Raw genomic sequence first — 19,483 nt, forward strand, 5'->3', positions numbered from 1 at the left:
TACATTGGAAGGGTCATGAATGTGCTACCCTAAGACAAACGACAGAGGACCCCCTGTGGCACAAGACACTGGGCTGCTAGCCACATAGTGGGTTGTTCAACCCCACCAGCCGATCCGTGGGAAAACAGTGAGGCTCTGCACCTGTAAATAATAACAGCCACAGAAACACGATACAGGATCACTGTGACCAGAATCCACTCGAGGGGACTGGGTTTCGTTTGCAATCATCAACTCCCTTGGGATCATTCAAAACCTGACACCCGATGACGCTGTTTGTAGATTTTGCTTTGGGCAGGGAGTGGGTCTCCTGCACCACTGAGTCTCCTGGCTGCCCTGTAGCAGGTGGGGTCATTCCCCAGGTGGCTGCCCGTGGCGAGCCCCACCTTAGGCCAGTACAGCTCTGACACTGACACCCCTCTGCCATCTTGAGATGCGGTGAGACTTGTCCCTCTGTTCTGTACACGTGCCCACATGCGGGGTGACAAGGGGCCCCTCCCCCGAGCAGGCCTGGACCGCGCTGGGCAAGCCTGCCAGGGTTTCTTAGTGTCTGGCTTGATGCTAATTCAGGAGGATTTCCAACCCTCGCGTTTCAAAGCCTGGCTTGGGGAGTCCGCGTTACTCCACTGACATCAATGCATATTTCACATATCCAAATATCTAATGTCGTGCTTGGAGAGTTGAAGGCCCAGCCTGCCTCAGTGGGGGCGGGGTGGGGGTTGTCTCTGACGGCACTCGCTGGCCTTCCACAGTGGTTTGACATGTCCTGGAAGAAATTATCTCTCAAGAAAGTAAGTCTAGCTGATTGAAATGAAATCCATTCCACATTTCAGTGTCAGAAGCCATTAACCTGACTGGCTCTGCTACATTCCGTCCTCCGTGCTCCGCTATGCCGAGGCCAGCACCCTCCTTCCCTGGGCACCTAGAGGGTTCCTTCCCCCTTTGGCTCCAGGACTGACCCCGATGCCCACATGCTCTCTTGCAGGCTACTGTACCTCTTAAGTTTTAGACCCCCACCCCCACCCCGGCCAGTATTTCCCATGAATCGTTGAAGTTATCTGTGGAATTCTAGCTCAACCTGTGGCCTTGTATAGGTGGTATTAGTGGTGGTAGAGGTGGAGGTGGTGGTAGAGATGGTGGTGGAGGTGGAGGTAGTGGCAGTGATGGTGTTGGAGGAGGGAGAGAAGCAGGTGGTGTAGAGGTGTTGGTAGTGGTGGTGGTGGAAGTGGAGGAGGTAGAGGTGGTGGAAGAGATGGAGGTAGTGGCAGTGATGATGTTGGAGGAGGGAGAGAAGCAGGTGGTGAGAAGTGGTGGTGGTGGGGATGGGGAGGAAGAGGAGAGGAGGAAGAGGTGATGGTAGTGATGGTCTTCCATACAGTCAATGCCAGCCCTTAGCCATGAGAGCAGACAGAATGGGCCTGCCCCTGTAGGGTTTGCTGAGCTATAATTTCATGGAAGGATTCCTGTTGGTGCGATGATTATGCTCACTGGTCGGGTGGGCGGTGGGTTAAGGTCAGCAGTCCAGAGCCCCAGGCACTCCATGGGAGAGTGCTGTGAAGCCAGTCTTCATGAAGAGGACCTTGGAAGTTCCCAGGTGCAGTTGTCCCTGGTCCCTGGAGGACCACTGTGAGTCAGCATTGACTCAGTGCTGACCGGCCGATCGCCATCTCTACAGGCGCAGCTGGGCGAGCACCCCTCTGCATCTGCGGAGCCAATGGAGTGACAAGACATCTGGTCCTGGGACAGCGGCCAAGTGCTCCACAGGGCTGTTCCATCAGTGGCCCAGCACCACCGCACGTCACCTGAAACGTGTGTTCCGGATTTTGTGGCTGCAGAGTCCACAACACAAGCCCTTGGCTATGGTTCCAAATGTTCGCTGTGGGAGGTCGGGCGTCTCCCCGCCTGGCTCCTGTCCTGAGTGCACTGGGGTCCACTCAGGTCCAGAGAGGGTTCCTGGTGATGCTCCCCGAAGGGCATGAACAGGCACACTTGCTCACAGGAAAAGGGACCACGAGCCACCAGTCCTGCCTCTGGGCACGGAGGCCACTGTGGTATTTTTTCACTGTGACTTGGGGTGGTGACATTTGGAAGATCAGGTTAACCCTCACTGTCCATCGGTAGCCACCAGAAAGGAGCTTTTGAAGCAGTATGGGGGGACAGGAAAGAGTGGTGTCATGACCCGGCTGATGCCAGGGAACAGAAGCTCGTGCAAGAAGCTTGGACTGAAGTCTTGCTCAGAGGCAGCTTTTGGGTGGACTGCTGAGGGCATCCTGGGTGGCCTCAGGGCCAGACCCGTGGGGATGCAGACTATGGGCCGGCTTCTCCCTGGCCCCCGGGCATGGCATGGGCTGCCAGGAGGTGGTGCCACGGCTGTTCTCAGAGTTGTCAGCATAAATCCAGGTCCACCAGTGGTACAGCTCAGCTGGTTCCACTGATGACCCCGCCCTGCTGTCAGTTGTCCTCAGGAAAGCCACGCGTGTCACTGAGCTCAGCATGCAGGGGAAGATGGGGGCCTGCCCTCCGGAGACTCCTTTCTCCTCTGATGGGAGATTCCTTCGAATCCCCAGGGACATGCAGAGCAGTCCCGAGGGGACTCAGGGTGCCAGTGAAGTCGCACCCCCACTGTTGAGGTAGCTTCTGTGCCCTGGAGCATTAGGTAATGCCCTACTTCCGCACGGAATCCATTCCATCTCTCCTGCCTTTGCTTCACGGTTTCCTCGGGCGCTAACCGTGCTTCCATCCAGGGACAAGGCTGGTCCCTCAGACTCGTGAGCTTCCACCAACCTCCCCATGAAGGGACACTGTGACAGCCTTGTTTCCCCGGCCATGCACGGCCTTGGCCACCCTGCAGGGCAGTTCTGCTCTGTCCTGTAGTCTCTCTGCGTCAGAACCCACTCGGGACCGTGGGTTTGAAGTAACTGCAGGTGATAGCACAATGATTAGCCATAGACTTGAAAACCTTCGTTTCCACCAGCTGTGTACATTTCTCCCTGCTGCGCTCGTTTGAGCCGGTGTCGCGTGGCACTCAGGCTGGCAGGTCCCCCTCCAGGTTGTACTGAGTCAGGGTTCACTCAGGCCAGCGTGCTCGGGGCTGGAGATGTTCCACACAGACTGTTCCTAGAGGCAAGTTCGTCCGGCAAATCCAGTGCCTTGTCGGCTGGTCCAGGGAACTCACCGGGCATCATTGGCTCTGTTGTTGTTTCTGATTTGGTTTGTGTAGCTCCATAGGTCCTCACCCTCAGAGCAGTGTTCTCTCCGAAAGCCTGAAAGCTCCCTTTCTCATGAGCGCCGTGACCAGATCAGCAGATGTCACGCTCCTCCGATACACGGTGTTCCCTGTTAGGCCAACCAGCAAGCGGCCCTGGAAGCGGACTTTCATTGCTGGGAGAAGCCCTGCCCTGGCGAGATGCCTCTTGAAGATGCTCAGCGCTCTTTTCTGGAAGTTAATCTCCGATGAGCTGTCCGTGTGCACCAACGGGTGCTCCTTCCGGTCCTCGGGGTTGCCTGTGCTCTTTGGGCCCGGTTCTTAGCAGAGCCACCCACGTTCATTGCGCCTCAAAAGCACGTTCAAATGCATGTTCCTGCTTTTCTCCTTGTCCTGCGATGGGTGCTGAGTGAGCATAACTCACCGTCTGTCTGTCTGTGCAGACTCAGCGGGGGAGGCGGGGTCTGCTGACAGCCAGGCTTTCTTGGACAGAGTAAACCAGGCCCCACCCTCTGGTTCATGATGTCATTGTCTGGGGTCCTTGCATTGGCTCAAACTCATAGGGACATGCACCCAACGGAAGGGACACATTGGCTCAAACTCATAGGGACATGCCCTGTCCCGTGCCCTCCTCCCTGCGGTGGTTCAGCCCTCCCCCGGTCACACGCCCAAAGCACACACGAGAGACCGGCTCCCCGCTCCTGAGCCGAAGGAGCGATCCGACTGCCCTCCCTCCAGGATAGTGTGCTTGTTCCTCTAGGATTCCGCCTGCCACCTCCTGCATCCGTGCGCACGGCCTAAAAGGGCCCCTGAGCAAACCCCACTCTCCTTTCATCCCGCTTCCCCACGAATTCCGGAAGGCCCTCGCATGGTGTCTGCTGCTTCCCTGCTGCCACAGAAGAGTGGACAGTGGCCCACAGAGCCTAAAAGATCGACCCCCTGCCGGTTTGGGGAAATGGTTGCCATCCACCGGTCCAGACTGAAAGATGGGGTGGAGGGGCTATTAATCGTGCAGATTCATCTTCCTCGTGGGCAGCGCTGACTCAGAATTCCAAACTATTATCCGAGTCGGCAGAAAGGGTCACGGGTGCCACTCACAGATGAGTGGGCCTTTGGCATGCACGTGCATCTCCGTGGCTTATTTGCATCTTGTTGACAGCAGTCGGTTCAGCAGCAGCAGCCCTGGTCAACTGTGCATACAGCAGTTCGGCTGATTTCGATGAAAACAAGCGGAGAGAACCACTTGCCATTGTGGAGTTTATGACGAAGAGGCCCGTGTGTGTGGTATCATTGCTGTCTGTACATGGTGCTGTGCACACACACCCCCCATCGGTCAGATTTATCTCTTAAAACTAGGAGGCATACATGTGCATGTTCTCCACCAGAGCCTTTCAGCCTTTTCATTTGGGTGGGATGGCTGGTGGGAAATCCTCCCTCCCTCTTTTTGTTCTCTCTCTCTCTCTCTTTCTCTTGCTCTGAAAATAATGTCTCTATTTTGTCTTTGTTGGTAATGATTTTCCCCTGGAAACAGGGTCCTGGGTCGGCAGTCAGCGTTTTCAGAACCTGGGCTTGCCATTCCTTCTCACACAGCCTTCCATTGTTTCTCTCGAGAAGTCAGTTGTCGATATAATTGCTTCTTTGAAGTCACGTCTCTTGTCTGGCTTCGGGAGCAAAGGTAACGAGGGGTGGGTACGTCTTTATTAGCCCTGGCTCAGGCTCCCAGGACTTCCCCAGTCGCGTTGCTGATGCCTGCAGGCCTAGAATGTTCTAATCTCGCCTCTCTTCAGGTAGGCTTTTAGACCACTTTCTTCTCTGACTCTGTTTGCACCTCTGTTCAAAACGTCACTGTATCTTCCCATGTCTTGTTCTCCATTATTTTTATTGTTTTCTTTCCAGGTCACTGATTCTGCTTCTTCCTTCTAAACTTAGAGCTCAGTTGTTTTCATTGCACCGTCTAAATTGGTCTTAGACCCATTTCTACAAAGTAAAATTAAAAAGCACACTACCATGGGTCGATTCTGACTGTCCCTATGAGCTTTCAAGGCTGTAAATCTTTACAGGAGCAGAAGCTTCATCGCTCTCCCGAGGAGCCAGCTGGTAGGTTTGAACCGCCAACTCTGTGGTTAGCAGTCCTACTCACAGACCACTACACCACCAGAGCTCCCAGGCCTGCTTACAGAAGACATTCCTTGGGAATTTGTTATTTCAATCTGAGTCTTCTCCATTTCTCAATCCATTTCTGTTTTTCTCCTGAGCTTTGTGATCTCGGACCCCGTCCATGTTGGTGTGTTAAAGTGCGGGGGTCTCACGTGTGTGCCTGATGGAGCCAGCACCCAGGTTCCTTGTGAGGGGCTGCTACCCTTGGTCTTGCCCCCCCCATGTGTTCAGTCTCCTTGGGGGGCCTATTCCTTCATTGGGACACGTGTGTAGGCACTGGGAGAGACCTAGGCTGTGTTTCCTCCACCTGGTGCTTGGGAAGCAGGTTGTGAATCACACCCCATTGTGGGCTGGGTGCAGCCCCTGAGATGGTGTCCCTGGCAGTCTCCTGCACCCCTGCGTGGGTCACCCGGCTCCTCACCCCCAAGGAGAGTCTTTCGGGCCTATTTGATGTATTTTTATTTCTCTCCCTCTTGTACTCCCCATCACTCCTCTCCAATCCACTGACAACCACGAGTCTTTTTGAACCGTTTTTATTGGCATATAATTCACACGGCACACAACTCAGTCGTTCAGTCGTATCAAAAAGAGCTGTGAAGACATCACCGCAATCAGCTTAAGACCATTTCCTTCTTGCGTGTACATCCGTCTCTCTTTGTCTTCGGGGATTTGCCCATTTAAAATATTTCAATATAGATGGGCTCATGGGTGCCTGTCCCTGTGCCGGCCTCACGTCGAGGTGCGTCTGTGTCATCACATGGGTTGACAGAACTTGGCGCCTCCTTGGGTTGTCGGGTGCCCTTGGGTTGGTTCCAACCCACAGGACCCCGTGCACCACAGAAGGAAACACTGCCAGCTCCTGTGCCGTCTTCACAGCTGCCCCTGTGCCTGAGGCCATTGCTGCAGCCACGGTGCCCGTCCATCCCCTGAGGGCCTTCCTCTCTCTCACCGCCCTCCACTTTCACAAGCAGGATGCCCTTCTCCAGGGACTGGTCTCTCCTGACAACACGTCCACAGTGTGTAAGAAGTCTTGCCCTCCTTGCCTCAAGGGAGCACCGTGCTGTGCTTCTTCCTAGACAGATGTGTCTTGTTAGCAGTCCATGGTACGTGGCAGATTGTCCTCCAGCTCCACAACTCAGATGCAGCCGCTCTTCCGCGATCTTCAATAGTCAGTGCCCGACTTTCACAGGCACATGAGCTGATTGAAAAGACCATGGCTGGGTCAGGTGCGTCTTAGTCCTTAAAAGTAACATCCTTGCTTTCAATACTCCAAAGACATCTTGTGCAGCAGATGTGCCTGATGCGTCCTTTGAGCTCTGGGCCGCTGCGTCCAGGAGCACTGATGGTGGAGACATACAAGCAAGGTAAAATGCTTGATAACTTCAACCTTTTCTCCATTTAGCTTGAGTTATCTATGGGTCCAGCTTTGAGGAGTTGGGTCTTCTTGACATTGAGTCGTAATCCCTACTGAAGGCTGCAGTCCTTGATCTTCATCAGCGAGCGCTTCAAGTCCGCCTCGCTTTCAGCAAGCAAGGCGGTGGCATCTGCATATTGCAGGTTGTTGGTAAACCTTCCTCCGATCCTGATGCCCCATTCTTCTCCTTCTAACGCAGCTTCTCTGCCACTGTGCTGATGTGCAGGAGGGTGAGAGGATGCCACCCTGACGCTCACTTCCCCTGAGAGTAAACCCCGTGGGCTCGTTCTGCTGAGTGACAGCGCACAGTGTTGGTGGCGCACCGGGTGTTGTGCACAGGATTTCACAAGACGCTGATGGATACTGATTAAGGAGCAGTAATGGGAGCAGCGGCACCATGAGGGTGGGGCAGGGGGAGAAAGAGGGAACCGATCACAATGATCGATGTATCACACCCCCACCTCTGACGGGCACAATCAGCAGAAACGTGGGTGAAGGGAGACAGTAGATGGTGTAAGATAAGAAAATAATAGTAGTTTATAATTTGCCAAGGAGGGGTCATGAGAGTGGGTGAGGGAGAGGGAAAAAGCTGATATCAAGGGCTCAAGTAGAAAGAAAATGTTTGAAAAATGATGGCAACGTATGTACAAATGTGATTGATACAATTGATGATAGATTGTTATAAGAGCTGTAAGACACTCCCCCCCCCCAGCAAAATGATTTACAAAAAAATAAACAAAAGTGTCTTGTGAATCCCTTCTTTCAGTCCTTTTGCATGTATATTCTGGAGTGGAAATGCTGGGCCATGGGATGATTCGATGTTTAACTTTTGAAGCCCCACCTAACTGACCAACAGCAGCTGCCTTTTACAACCCGGGCCGTAACGTAGCGTGAGGGCCTAGGCTTCTCTGCAGGCTCACCACTACTCGGCAGTTTCCATTTGTTGAGAAGGGCCACTGCGAGCCTTCAGAAGATATCCCTTTTAAAAGAGACTAGCTCATGAAGGAGGAGATGGAACACAGCTGGACCCTGTGGTGTCCGGGGGCCACACTGGGCAAAGTGGCATCTCCCGTGAAGGTGTGGGCAAAGCATGGTCCCCCGTGAAGGAGTGGGCTCGGCCTGTTGGCTGGGTGCCAAGAGGACCTTTTGCAGGGGGGCCGGGAGACAACTTTGTAGCTTCCTGGAAACGTGCTGCAGGTGATATTGAGTCTGCAGCTGGTGTTGAGTTCTGTTTGGTAAAAAGTAACCATCTGATAATTATAATCATTGTAAATGGATACATTGATTCTTTTAAGTACCAGAAAGCATCCCGAAGCACACAGGACTGCTTTTCAGAAGAAGCGTGGAGGAAATGAGTGTTTCCTCTCATCGGGCTTCTCGGTAACTGTGCACACAGATGCAGACATTACATCAAATGACCACGCACACTCGGCTCTTTAAGCACAGAGAGCATGTTCCGCCCCCTGTGTGGCAGGTGGCAGGTGAGAAATGACAACAGGTCACACGCCAGCGATGACTCGTAGAAACACGGATCTCGCTCATGGAAGGGCGCCTCGGATCTCTCCAGTGAGGCTGGCCAGGGAGCAACAGATGAAGCCACCAGCGGGGCCACTGGTGTGGCGTGTGCGCATGCCTGGGCATCCAGGGCATACTCAGGCCCAAGGTTGGTGGGGAGTGATGTACATGAAACTTCTGAGGCTGACCTGTGTGTGTGCTTGACGCCTTCTCTGCTTGGGTCTCCCTGGGACACTGCTTTCTGTCCCAGGCACTGTGAGGCTGTGGTCTAGACAGCCGTGCACAGATGTGTGCATGAGAGCTTTGTAGCAGGGAGCAGTCTTAAGAAGGCATCCCCACCCAGACTTAGGAGGGATCAGAAACACCAGGGGGGCTCTCTGCTCTGCCCTGGAAGGTCAGTGTGGGTCAGAATCAGCACCATGGCAGGGGGTTAGCTCCGATCTGCCACAGGGTGACAGGAAGCCGCATAAGAGCAATGGGTGGGGCTTGGTGTTTAGGGTAAAAGGCAGCAGTCTTCTGAAAAGCCACTAGTGTGACTTGTGGTGGGAAGCCACCTTAGAAGGATCCGGAAGGTCGCTGTGCAAAGGAAATGTCTGTAGTTCTGAAAGCCAGCCTGGACTCTCAGCGACTCCGTGTGCCCCAACAAGGGCTGCTCCCCACCAGGGGCTGCTCCCCACCAGGGGCTGCTCCTCACCAGGGGCTGCTCCCCACCAGGGGCTGCTCCCCAGGGTCCGATTCTTAGAAGCAGGTTGCCAGGCCTTATTTCCAGTACCCCTCTGGATGGATCCTGACCCCAAATCCTCGTACCACCAGGTGATCCTCATCTGCAATTAGAGCATTTGACGTTACACCCTGGCAAGCGTGGAGTAAATGTGTGTGATGAGAGTCTGAGCCTTGGGGGGTCCACACACAGATCTGGGGAGCACTGGGCTGGGGGAGTTAGTGTGTGAGTGGGTAGCTGTGGCCTCAACAGGAGAGGGCTGTGGGCGAATTCCACAACGTGATTTAAGCAAGAAGCCACTGTTTCTTTGGTCTGACGGGGCCCTGGCGCTCTGAAAACCCCTTCAAAGGAGCACAGTGAGTTAAGCGTTTGGGCTGCTGAGCTCAGTCAGGGCCATCGGTTCAAACCTGCCAGTTGCTCTTGGGGAGAAAGGTGAGGCTGACCACTCCCACCGATGTCACATCAGGTCGCCCAGGCCCTGCGGAGGCACCTGCCCAGGGCATCACCATGAGTGAGAGTTGGTTTGATGGCAGTGGGTTTGAGGGGCTGACATCTTCCTGTGGAAATGTGGAATCGAGGGAGCAAGTGAAGCAGGTGAGAAATGTTCCTGGCTGCGCTGGAGCCCCTCGGAGCAGTAGCTAGAGGTGCTGAACTAGGAAGAATGGTGCGTATTTCTTCACTGTGTTCAGTACCGCGGCCCCGCTATTCTTTCGCTCTTTGATGGAAGGCTTTGAGCATTAGTGTTAAAGACTTAGCACCACTCCTACATGCGTGCGGCCTATTGAGACTCGGAGGAAGCGAGCGAGTGCGGGTTACAGCCCGAAGCACGCCGCGGCACGGACAACCCGTCATTTTTATAGTTCCAGAAAGACACCTGTGTCTTCCTGGGAAGACAGAAACGTCACAGCCTTGCAGTCCTTTCCCGCCTTAGTGCCGCCATGCGGACGGCTCCAAATTCCTTCTCCCAGTGGCTCCGGGGCCCAGTGGAAGTGGGTGAGGGGGGCATTTCTGTGATTTAGAAGGAAAGACTGGGCGCGGGGGGGGGGGTGCATAGGCAGCTGGCCTGTGTCTAGGCCCTAGCGCTTGCTCATAGCTGATCAATTTGTAGCTGTGATGACATTGTAGTAAGAACAAGAGAGGGGTGTGTGTGTGTGTGTGTGTGTGTGTGTGTGTGTACACACACGCGCATGCACGCACACTCACCAGCTGTAGAACTTGTAGCAACCATACCCTGGGAGGAAGTAGCTATGATACACTGGCCTGTCTGCCAGCCAGCTGACACTGACCGACTACTTCTCAGGTGTGACGTGGGGACCGGGCACTAGGAGCCCTGTATGAGGGACAACCACCTTCCTGGCACTGTGAGGGGTTCTGGAAGTTGGCAAGGGAGATTGAAGTGACCTTCTCTCTGGCATGTGTGATCAGTGTCCTGGGACGGCCAGGCAGAAGTGTTGTAATGTCCCTGTAGCCAAAGCCCCTCCTGGGTGTGGGGGGGCCTTTAAGAGCTCTCCAAGGTCTCTCACTGCGTCCACTCTGATGAAGAAGCCGGTGTCACTGCCCCAGCCGGCCATCCTTGAAGGCCCTGTCCTTGCAGACAGCCACCCACCTTCCACACACAGCCTGTCTTCCCACGGCATCTGTGCTGCTGACCGGCCCTGCTCTCTTGCTACCCCCAAAATATTTGCCTCAAGACACACGCTGCACTTACAAGACTCACTCACACACACCCATGGGAACCCCATTCCCAAATGGTTTCCTGCCACTGGTGGGTTGTTTGGGATAAGGGCGTTTGGAGGGGGCTAGGCAGTGGAGGGGGTGATTGACACTGAGCCCCTTGTGACCCCAGGAACCCTGTGGATCACAGAAGACAACCCTGTCCCGCGCTCACAGCCCTTTCTGGGTTTGAGCCCATTGTTTCAGCCACGGTGCCGGTCCGTCTCACCCAGGGTCTCCATCTTCCTTTCTCCCGCATTCTCCAGGGACTGGTCACTCCTGGGAACACGTCCAAATCACCGTGAGGCCTAGTCTAGCCATCCTCGCCTCTGAGGAGCAGTCTGCCCACGCGCCTCCAAAAGCAGGTCTGCTTGTCCTTGGTGCCCTCAGCGTTCTTTGCCATCCCCATCGTGAAATGCATCCGTTCTTCATGGTTCTTCTTCAGTCAGTGTCCGACGAGTGGACCTGCCAGGGCTTGGTTCAGCTCAGGGCCTCTTAGTCCTCCAAGTGGCGTGCTGGTCTTCCATACTTGCTAGCGGGCTCAGGCTGCACACTTGCCTGTATAATGCGCTGTTCAGTCCCTGGACTGCTGCTTCCCTGAGTGTTGATTATGGGTCCAGGTAGAATGACATCCTTGATGACATCAGTGTTTCCTGTGGGGGTTTTTTGTTTGTTTTGTTTTCCGTGTTTCCTGTTGATGATGATGTTGCTCATCAGTCCATGTGTGAAGATTTGTGTTGTCTCCGTGCTGAGATGTAATCCGTACCGAAGGCGGCGGTAATCTTTGATCTTTAACTGCAAGGGCTGCAGACCCTCTTGGCTTTCAACAAGCAAGGTGGTGTGATCTGAGCATCACAGCTTGGTGATAAGCCTTCTTCCAATCCTGATGCCCCACTGTTCTTCATAGAACCCAGTTTCTTGGATTATCCACGAAGCCAGTGGTTCCCAACCTTCCTAGTGCCGAGACCCTTTTTTCCAGTTTCTCATGTTGTGGTGACCCCCAACATCAAATTATTTTCATTGCTACCTCATCACTGTAATTTTGCGATTGTTATGGCTCAGGCAACCCCTGGGAAAGGGTTGTTCAACCTCAAAAGGGGTCGCGATCCACAGGTTGAGAACCGCTACGCTAAGCTTTACAGATCGCATAAGTATGGTGAAAAAATACAATCCAGGCACACACTTTTCCTGATTTTAAGCCGTGCAGCCCTCCCTTGCTCCGTTTGCAGGACTTCCTCGTGGTCAGTGTACAGATGGGTCCACGTGAACACCGTGAAGTGTTCTGAAATCCTCACCCTTCTCACTATGATCCGTAGTTTCTGATCCTCTACTCCGAGTGTTCTGCCCAGTCAGTGAAACACAAAGAAACACCTTCCCGTAATCCTGTTGCTTTCAGCTGAGATCCAGTAGGGTATCCCTTTCCGGCCAGTATAGGCATCAGGATTCACACATGATTTGTGGGGGCAGGCTCTTTTCTGTGCCCTAAGAGTGACTCAGTCATGCTACCCAGACTCCGAGTCTGCTCTCCGCTTCCAATTGTCAAACACAAAGACCCTCTGAGAGGTCCTCCTGGTGGTCTTAGGCACCAAGCGGTGAGGCCCCAGACAGGTCTTCCTGGACCTCCTGGAATGGTGCCCACTTTGATCCCAGGCCTGTGACCGGGAGTTATCAGAGCAGTGCCCTGTGCCCTGACCTTCCAGAGCAGCCTGCCCACACTCTGCCTCTCCCGGGGATCTGGGACAGGCTGCAGAGGGTGCCCGCTCCTGGGCAGGCAGCTGTGTGGGTTCTGCCTGTGAAGGGCAGGGCCTTCCCAGGGGAGGAGAGAGACTTGTCTCGGGATCAGGGTGCCGTGGGCAGACGCTCCATCAGGCGGGTGCGTAGGAATCCACTTGATAGGATCCAAAGGTTTTAGGTTGTTGTCTGGTGCGCTCGAGGTTTTATATCCGGATGATAAAATGTTCAAAAATAAAAAGGCATCTAAAATCCCTCACGTTTTAAAAATGAAAAGAAGTCCAGTTTTTGAAAACTCGGAGCACGTGGCAGCGGGTAACGTCAGAAAGGCCCCGCGGTCAGCTGGCTGGGCGGGCCGCGTCACCTCCTGACTTTGAGACCTAGCATTGGGGCTTATAGAAGACTGCTGCCTACTCCCGCGGAGGGTTAGCACCTCAGAAACTCACAGGGCAGTTCGGCCCTGCCCTGCAGAGGTGCTGTGAGTGGGCATCCACTCTGGCAGAGAGCAGGGAGGGTGGGGTGGGGGCACCGATCTCAGGAAGCTGGGGCATCGAGCTAAGAAAGCCATTCCTGTGATTCTTAACATTGGAACATCTCCTGCGGCGGGGCATTTTTAAGGAGAACAATGAGCGGGGGTGGGGGGTGGGGATGAGGGTTGCTGGCTTGGTGCCCAAGCAGTGGATTCCCAAGGGCCCTGTGTGACAGTGGAGCAGCTGCTGCCCCCGCCGGGTCCTGAGCTGCCGTCCTGATGGAAGCAGAGGGCCGGTCCTTCTCCAGGGGAGCTCCTGGGTGGGCTGGACCCACTGACCATTTTAGCTAACAGCAGAGTGCCTAACCACTGCGCAACCAGGACCCCATTCTCTGACGCCAACATGTGCTCACCCAGTTATACGCGTGGGCACGAGGAGAGGTGTGCGCACCCTTCCGGGAAAGAAAGGGAGCCCCCCAATCTTAAATCACACCCAACAACTCTGGGGAGGAATGCCACAAAGATACGTGCTGGGGCCAATGCTGGGTCTCCACCAGGACCTTGTGTTTGGGTGACTTCCACCTGTCGGTCAGGAGCAGACAGGGCAGGTGATAATCACAGGGTGCCAGCACCTCGCACCCAGGATGTCACCTGCATGGGGGGTGGGAGGCACCTGGACCTCTCCAGTGCGTCTGGCTTTGACTGAGACGCGTCTTAACTGGAGGGAGGGCCAGTATGCATGTCAGGGCATCCGGGGGTCCACAGGGCATCCACATTAGCGGCCATCGTGGGATGGCAGGGCGATCCCGCCCTCCAGGAAGCTCCTGGAACAGGCTGGGAAGGCAGTCATCTGCTCGGGTAATTGTTCTGAAAAGGGAGGCCCCGGAGCTTCTACAGCTATTCAGTTATTGATGGCCCTGGAGGTGGCATCAGCGGAAGACTCGGGGTCAGCGTGCCAGTGCTCGGGAAAGCCAGTGTTGTTGCTGCACCCCGGTGCTCACCACCACAGACATGCTGGCGGGGCTCCATGCGTCTCGCAGCCGGGCCACTTCACAACCAGGCCTCCATGGGAGCCGTGCCCTCTGTAGACGCTGAAGTATGCATGTTTTTCCATCTCATTAATTCAGTCTACATACAATTAATTTTTGCCTATTAATAAACCCCTTGGTGTTGGTGACAGCTCTCCGACCCTCTGCACCAGGCGGGGAGTAGTGAGTGGGAAGGGGCCTTGCATATTCCAGACCAGCCTGTGTCCCGGGTCTGCAGCTGGGGGCGTGGGGGACCTGGCCCCAGCACTGGCCAGGAGTCTGAATGGAGATGGCCACCGTGGCTCTGTGGGGGGTGCCGTGGGCTCTGTGCACCCCCCCCATGCACAGCCCCCGCCAGGCCCTCCGTTTGAGTTCCTGTGCTGTGAGGACACTCGTTTCCACAGAGTGTCCTGACTAAACAGACAAGGAAGAGAGGCCTGGCGAACTTTTGTGGAAGACTAGCTTACAAAAGCCCGTGGGCCTGTCAGATCGCAGCTGAGCCTGAGGACTGGGAGAGACCAGGCTCCAGGAGGCAGGACTGGGCGGTGTGGGATCCCAGTTGGGGCTGGGCGACCTGGGGTCATGTGTGGTGGGATGACCTGCTCAGCATTCGAATGGTGCTGGAGAAGAATGCTGAAAGACCACAGGCTACCAAAAGAACCAGCGAATCTGCCCTGGAGCAAGTGCAGCCGGGATGCTCCTAAAAGGCGAAGGTGGTGAGGCCTCATCGCCCGCACTGTGGGCATGTCATAGGAGAGACCAGTGCCCGGGAAGGACGTCATGCTCGGTAAAGCGGAGGGGCACCGACAAAGAGGGAGGCCCTCGATGAGATGGACTGGCACCGTGGCTGCATCCATCGGTACAAACCTAAGCATTGGGAGGACGGCACAGAGCAGGCAGAGTTTCAGCCTGGTATTTGGCATGGCTGTGGGTGTGCCGACTTGACGGCACATGACCCCAGCCACAGCAGAATCACAGTTGGAAGGGCTGTGGAGCACAGCGGGGCGGGGACATGTGGATGGCCCTGTGTCAGAGCTGACACTGCCGTGTCTAATGGCCTGAGTGAGGCACTTGCTTTGGGCCCCTAAGCATCCGGGACAGTACTGCCCACACTCCTGCTGGCAAGCTGAGGCTCCCCACCAGCCACCCACCCCAGGGCCCTGGCTGCTACCTTCCAGACCTGCTCAGCCCAGCAAGCCACTCAAGCCCTGGAAAGGGGAGTCTTCTGTCCCCCAGGGCCCTATATATGGAGAGGAAATCATGCCGGCCTGCTAACCCCATGCCCCTGCTCCTGGGTCTCAACCCGGAGTCTACCACTTTCTCCGGGGGCTCCCTGTCCATTCCCTACATTGAATGTCCTTGTGAGTTTGATGACATTTTCGCAGGAAAGGATGTTGCCATCTCTGTTCCCACCCTGAGACGGACCCGTTTGGTCTCTCCTTCCCTGCATGCCCCACAGAGTCACGCTGACCATGCCCACACCTCGGTGGACCTCCGATTGTACAGCCAGTGCAGAGGCTAAGCCCTGCCATCCTAGCCAGCATGGGGTTGCCCCACTGTAGGCCCAGTGCTCGCAAGACCGACTCGCCTGGGAAATCCAGTGAGGAAGCAGAGTCCACTCAGAAGAGAAACGGGCAGGTGATGGGGGCAGACTGATGGGGTGTCACTGCCTGAGACCCATTTATTGAAAAGCCAGCCTTCCTATTTATGTTCCTAGTTCTCAGCTACAGACCTTATGGCCCCCTGCATTGTGGCTCGGCCACTAAGTACCCCTAGCTCCTGCTTCCCTATCCACCCTCTCCCTGTCCTTGATTAGTCTTAAATTTAAGGCAATGCTCTGTGACTGGGGGTGTGTGGGGTGTGTGCGTAGCCCAGATCCGCCATGGGGTTCACGCTACCTTCTAATGTCAGTTGTCAGGCAAATGACTCTTGCTTCCCAGGTTTCATCACGTAAATCTTGCAGGAGAAAGCTGGTGGCTTGCCCGGATCAGTAGGAGGGTGAGCAGTCACCGAAGGGACCCGAGCGCCTGCCCACGGTGGCTGGAGTACTTCTCCTTTCGAACCTTTCGATTCTCAGTGAGCATTTTCCTCTGCGGTGCCCTGAATAAACTGAGCCAGGCAGCGTAGGGTCTCCGACTGGCAGTCATCTTCCGAGGTGTCACTGAGAGAGGTTGGCACGGATCTGTCCCCACAGAAGGAAGCACGAGGGCCGGGGTCTGCCCTAACGATGAAGTGAGAGCCCATACGCAGAGTCCGCCTGCCCTGGGCAGCCACTTCCTGGACGCCCAAGTTCTCAACCCGCACACCCAGGCCAGAGGGAGGGCTTTGCAGAGTGGAGTGGGGACCAGGGGCAGAGAGTAGCCCTTGTATGACCCTGATGCTGGCATCCTCTGGGACCTGGAATCAGACGACCTGCCCCCCAAACTTGTCTTGGGAGTCCTGGGCCACGGAGGAGGTGTGGGGTGGGGGGCGGCCTTTGCTGCCATCCACTGTCCAGCCAGACCTTGACCTACAGTGACTGCCCTGTCCCACACCAGCCCCACACCGGTGGCAGGTCAGACCACAAGGAGCCCTAGGGTTTCCTGGACTGGTTCTTGGAAGTAGAGAGCCACTTTCGACCTAGTCTGGGTTGGTATGGAAATCCTACCAAGACACGATGGACATCATAGATACACGCAAGCTTCCACTCCCTCCCAGAGGTGATAGCAGCACTGGGGTGCACGGGCCGGGATTCAAACTTGGGTCTCTGGCATGGAAGGGCAGAATTCTTTCACTGAGCCACCCAGCTGCCCACACTGGAGGCTGGGGCACTGGTGTGTTGTGTCTTCTGTCTCCTTGGCAGCTAATGGCCTCTCCCAGATCAGGTGCTCAGAGCCATTCCAGCCGGGGCGTGATGGTGGCGCTGGTGTAGCAAATGGAAGCCACATGGTGACCCCTGACCTCTGCTGCTCTGGGATGGGGAGGGACCGGAAGGACCCCTCTCTTCCTCTTGACCCTTTAGCACGTTGAATGCTCAACAGAGTTAGTCACTCCCAGTGACCTCCCCCTCACTGATCACTATCTCCTTATCCGACATCTCACATTTATGACAACAGTAAAAATCTACTGCCCAGCTCTTTTGTGCAGTAACCACGTCTGCCTGGCAGTCATGAAGCTGAGGCGATGGGTCAGGTGACATGTCAACCTGGCTCGGCCCCGATTCTCAGTGGTTTGGCAGTTATGCAGTGATGTCACTAGGCAGTTGGGTGGTGGTGTAATTTGGCAGTTATGTAATAATGTAACTAGGCAGTTGTGTGATGTAATTTGGCAGCTAGGTGATGATATAATTAGACACTTCTGAGATGATGTGATTTGGCAGTTATGTGAAGGTGCAGTTAAGCAGTTGTGAGATGATGTAATTTGGCAGTTATTTAATAGTGCGATTAAGCAGTTGTGAGATGAAGTGATTGGGCTGTTATGTAATGGTGCAATTAAGCAGTTATGTGATGATGTCATTTGGCCGCTGAGTGGTGGTGTCGCAGGCAGTTATGTGATGACGTCATTTGGCAGCTGAGTGGTGGTGTCGCAGGCAGTTATGTGATGACGTCATTTGGCAGCTGGATGATGGTGTCACAGGCAGTTGTGCGATGATGTCATTGGCCACCCTCCACTTTCCCCTAACACTGAGTTCCGTTTTGCAGCAGGATCTTGTCTTTGAGCTGCCCTTGCCCCTAAGTGAGGGGTGGGTTGACGATCCCTGCCCACTTTTCGCCATGAAACAACCCACTGAAAGTGGCAGCAGGATCAGGTCTGCAGCTGTCCCAGGCACAGGGCTCGGTTCCAGATCCCACCGTGACTGCAGGGTTTCTGGCTTGATTCTCAGAAACAGGAATTTGTTTTCTCTAGTTGGCATGCACGATAATTAGCAGAATTTCAAACTCAGTAAAGTAGTGAGCGGAACTCGGGGCGCAAATCGTCGGTGCATTGGGCGCTTTTGTCTCAGGCTCTGCGAACACCCCGGGACTGCCTCTCCAGAGGAGGCTGTGCGGTGAGGTTCCCGACTAGCACAGCTCTTGCCCCACCATGTCCTCCTGTCTGGGTTGTAGAGGAAGTCTCAGCTCCGGAAGACCCGTGCCCAGGGACGCTCCTGCTCTGGGAGGAGCTGGGATGGGGCTTGGCTCTGCTCCCCAGCACACTCTGGTCAGCCTGGTGGAGACCTGATAAATGGGCTCCTTGGAGTCCCAGAGAAGCCACACCCCAAGAGAGGGAGACATGCCTGCTGACTGGGGTGGGGGCTGTAGGGCCTGTCATCACTCTCGGGGCTAGTCCGAGGGCTGTCACGATGAACCTGGCATAAGTGCTCAAGCAGGAACTTCCCCATCCGGGGCTCCAGCCAGCCCCAGCCCTGTGGATGGACACCAGGTGAGACCCAGAGCAGGAACGCTGGACGTTCATTTCCTTGGGCTCTGCTGCTGGCTCGGCCGACCGCCTCTGTGTTTCCAAGTTGTGATCAACACAGAAGGTCACGAAGTAGAAGCATAACCGGAGGCCAGGTGGGTGGTCTCCATCTCACCTTTGCTCGGCCCCAGGAACTGGCTTCAGAGGTTACACAGCTCTGCCCTGAACCAAGGCACAGAGTCCTGTGAGACGCTGACACCCTCCGCAGCAGGGCAAGAAGAGAGACTGGAGAGGGAAGGCACTCGTCTTAAATCTGAAGCCAGTGTCCACACATAAGGAGCCCGATAGCAGAGTTGTTACGAGTTGCACTGTTAACCATGAGGTCAGCAGTTCGAAACCGCCAGCCGCTCCTCGGGAGAAAGATTGGACTTTCTACTCCCATAAAGCGTTACAGTCTTAGAAACTCACAGGAGCAGTTCTGTCCTGTCCTGTAGGGTTGCTGTGAATCAGCATTGTAACCAGCTGGCCTTACAGCTGGGGTGTTCTGGGACCCACCTCCTACTGCTCCCCGACTTCCTGAACCGGGGGGGACTGAAAGACACCAGAGTGTTATTAAGCTCTGTGTGTGCACCCCGAGGGAGGAGAGACCCCTGGCAGGGGGACGTGGTGGGCGTCCTGACGTCACCCTCAGATGGCCCGTGACAACACTTAAGGTAAAGCCACACCCGTTTTCTGCTGCTCGCAGTTGACTTCCTGCAAATACGAGCCCTCTGGAGCAAAGACTGATTCGAATCCTATGAGGCTTGGGCTCTTCTCCCCGGTACTTAGTGTGTTTTTATGACTCTGTGTCCTTGCCAGAAAACGCATTTTGAGAGTTTAACTCAAAATTAAATATGACCTCAGTGCTTTAAAATACAATGACATTAACTGCCCGTCGAATAGTTGCTTAAGGTATTTTTTTCTCGGTTTTTTGGCCACTTATGTAGAGTCAATATACTTTTCAAATATTAACTGGTTTCAGGCGGGGGTGGCCCGCTAACTCCTTCCAGCTGCGGCGACGCACATGGGCCTGGAGCCTGAGGGTAATCAGCCCAGGAGGCAGGCCGGGGTCCTGCGGTGGCCACACCTTCTATGATGAGCTGTGAGTCCGCTGGAA

At 55.1% G+C, this 19,483-nt stretch overlaps 1 protein-coding gene across 3 annotated transcripts in view; it reads left to right on the forward strand.

Moving 5' to 3' along the window:
- MGMT (O-6-methylguanine-DNA methyltransferase) overlaps nt 1-19,483 on the forward strand; it is a 188,800-nt gene that overhangs the window by 122,463 nt on the left and 46,854 nt on the right. The window lies entirely within an intron of this gene.

This window comes from Tenrec ecaudatus, chromosome 16 (assembly GCF_050624435.1).
Source record: "Tenrec ecaudatus isolate mTenEca1 chromosome 16, mTenEca1.hap1, whole genome shotgun sequence".
NCBI lineage: Eukaryota > Metazoa > Chordata > Mammalia > Afrosoricida > Tenrecidae > Tenrec > Tenrec ecaudatus.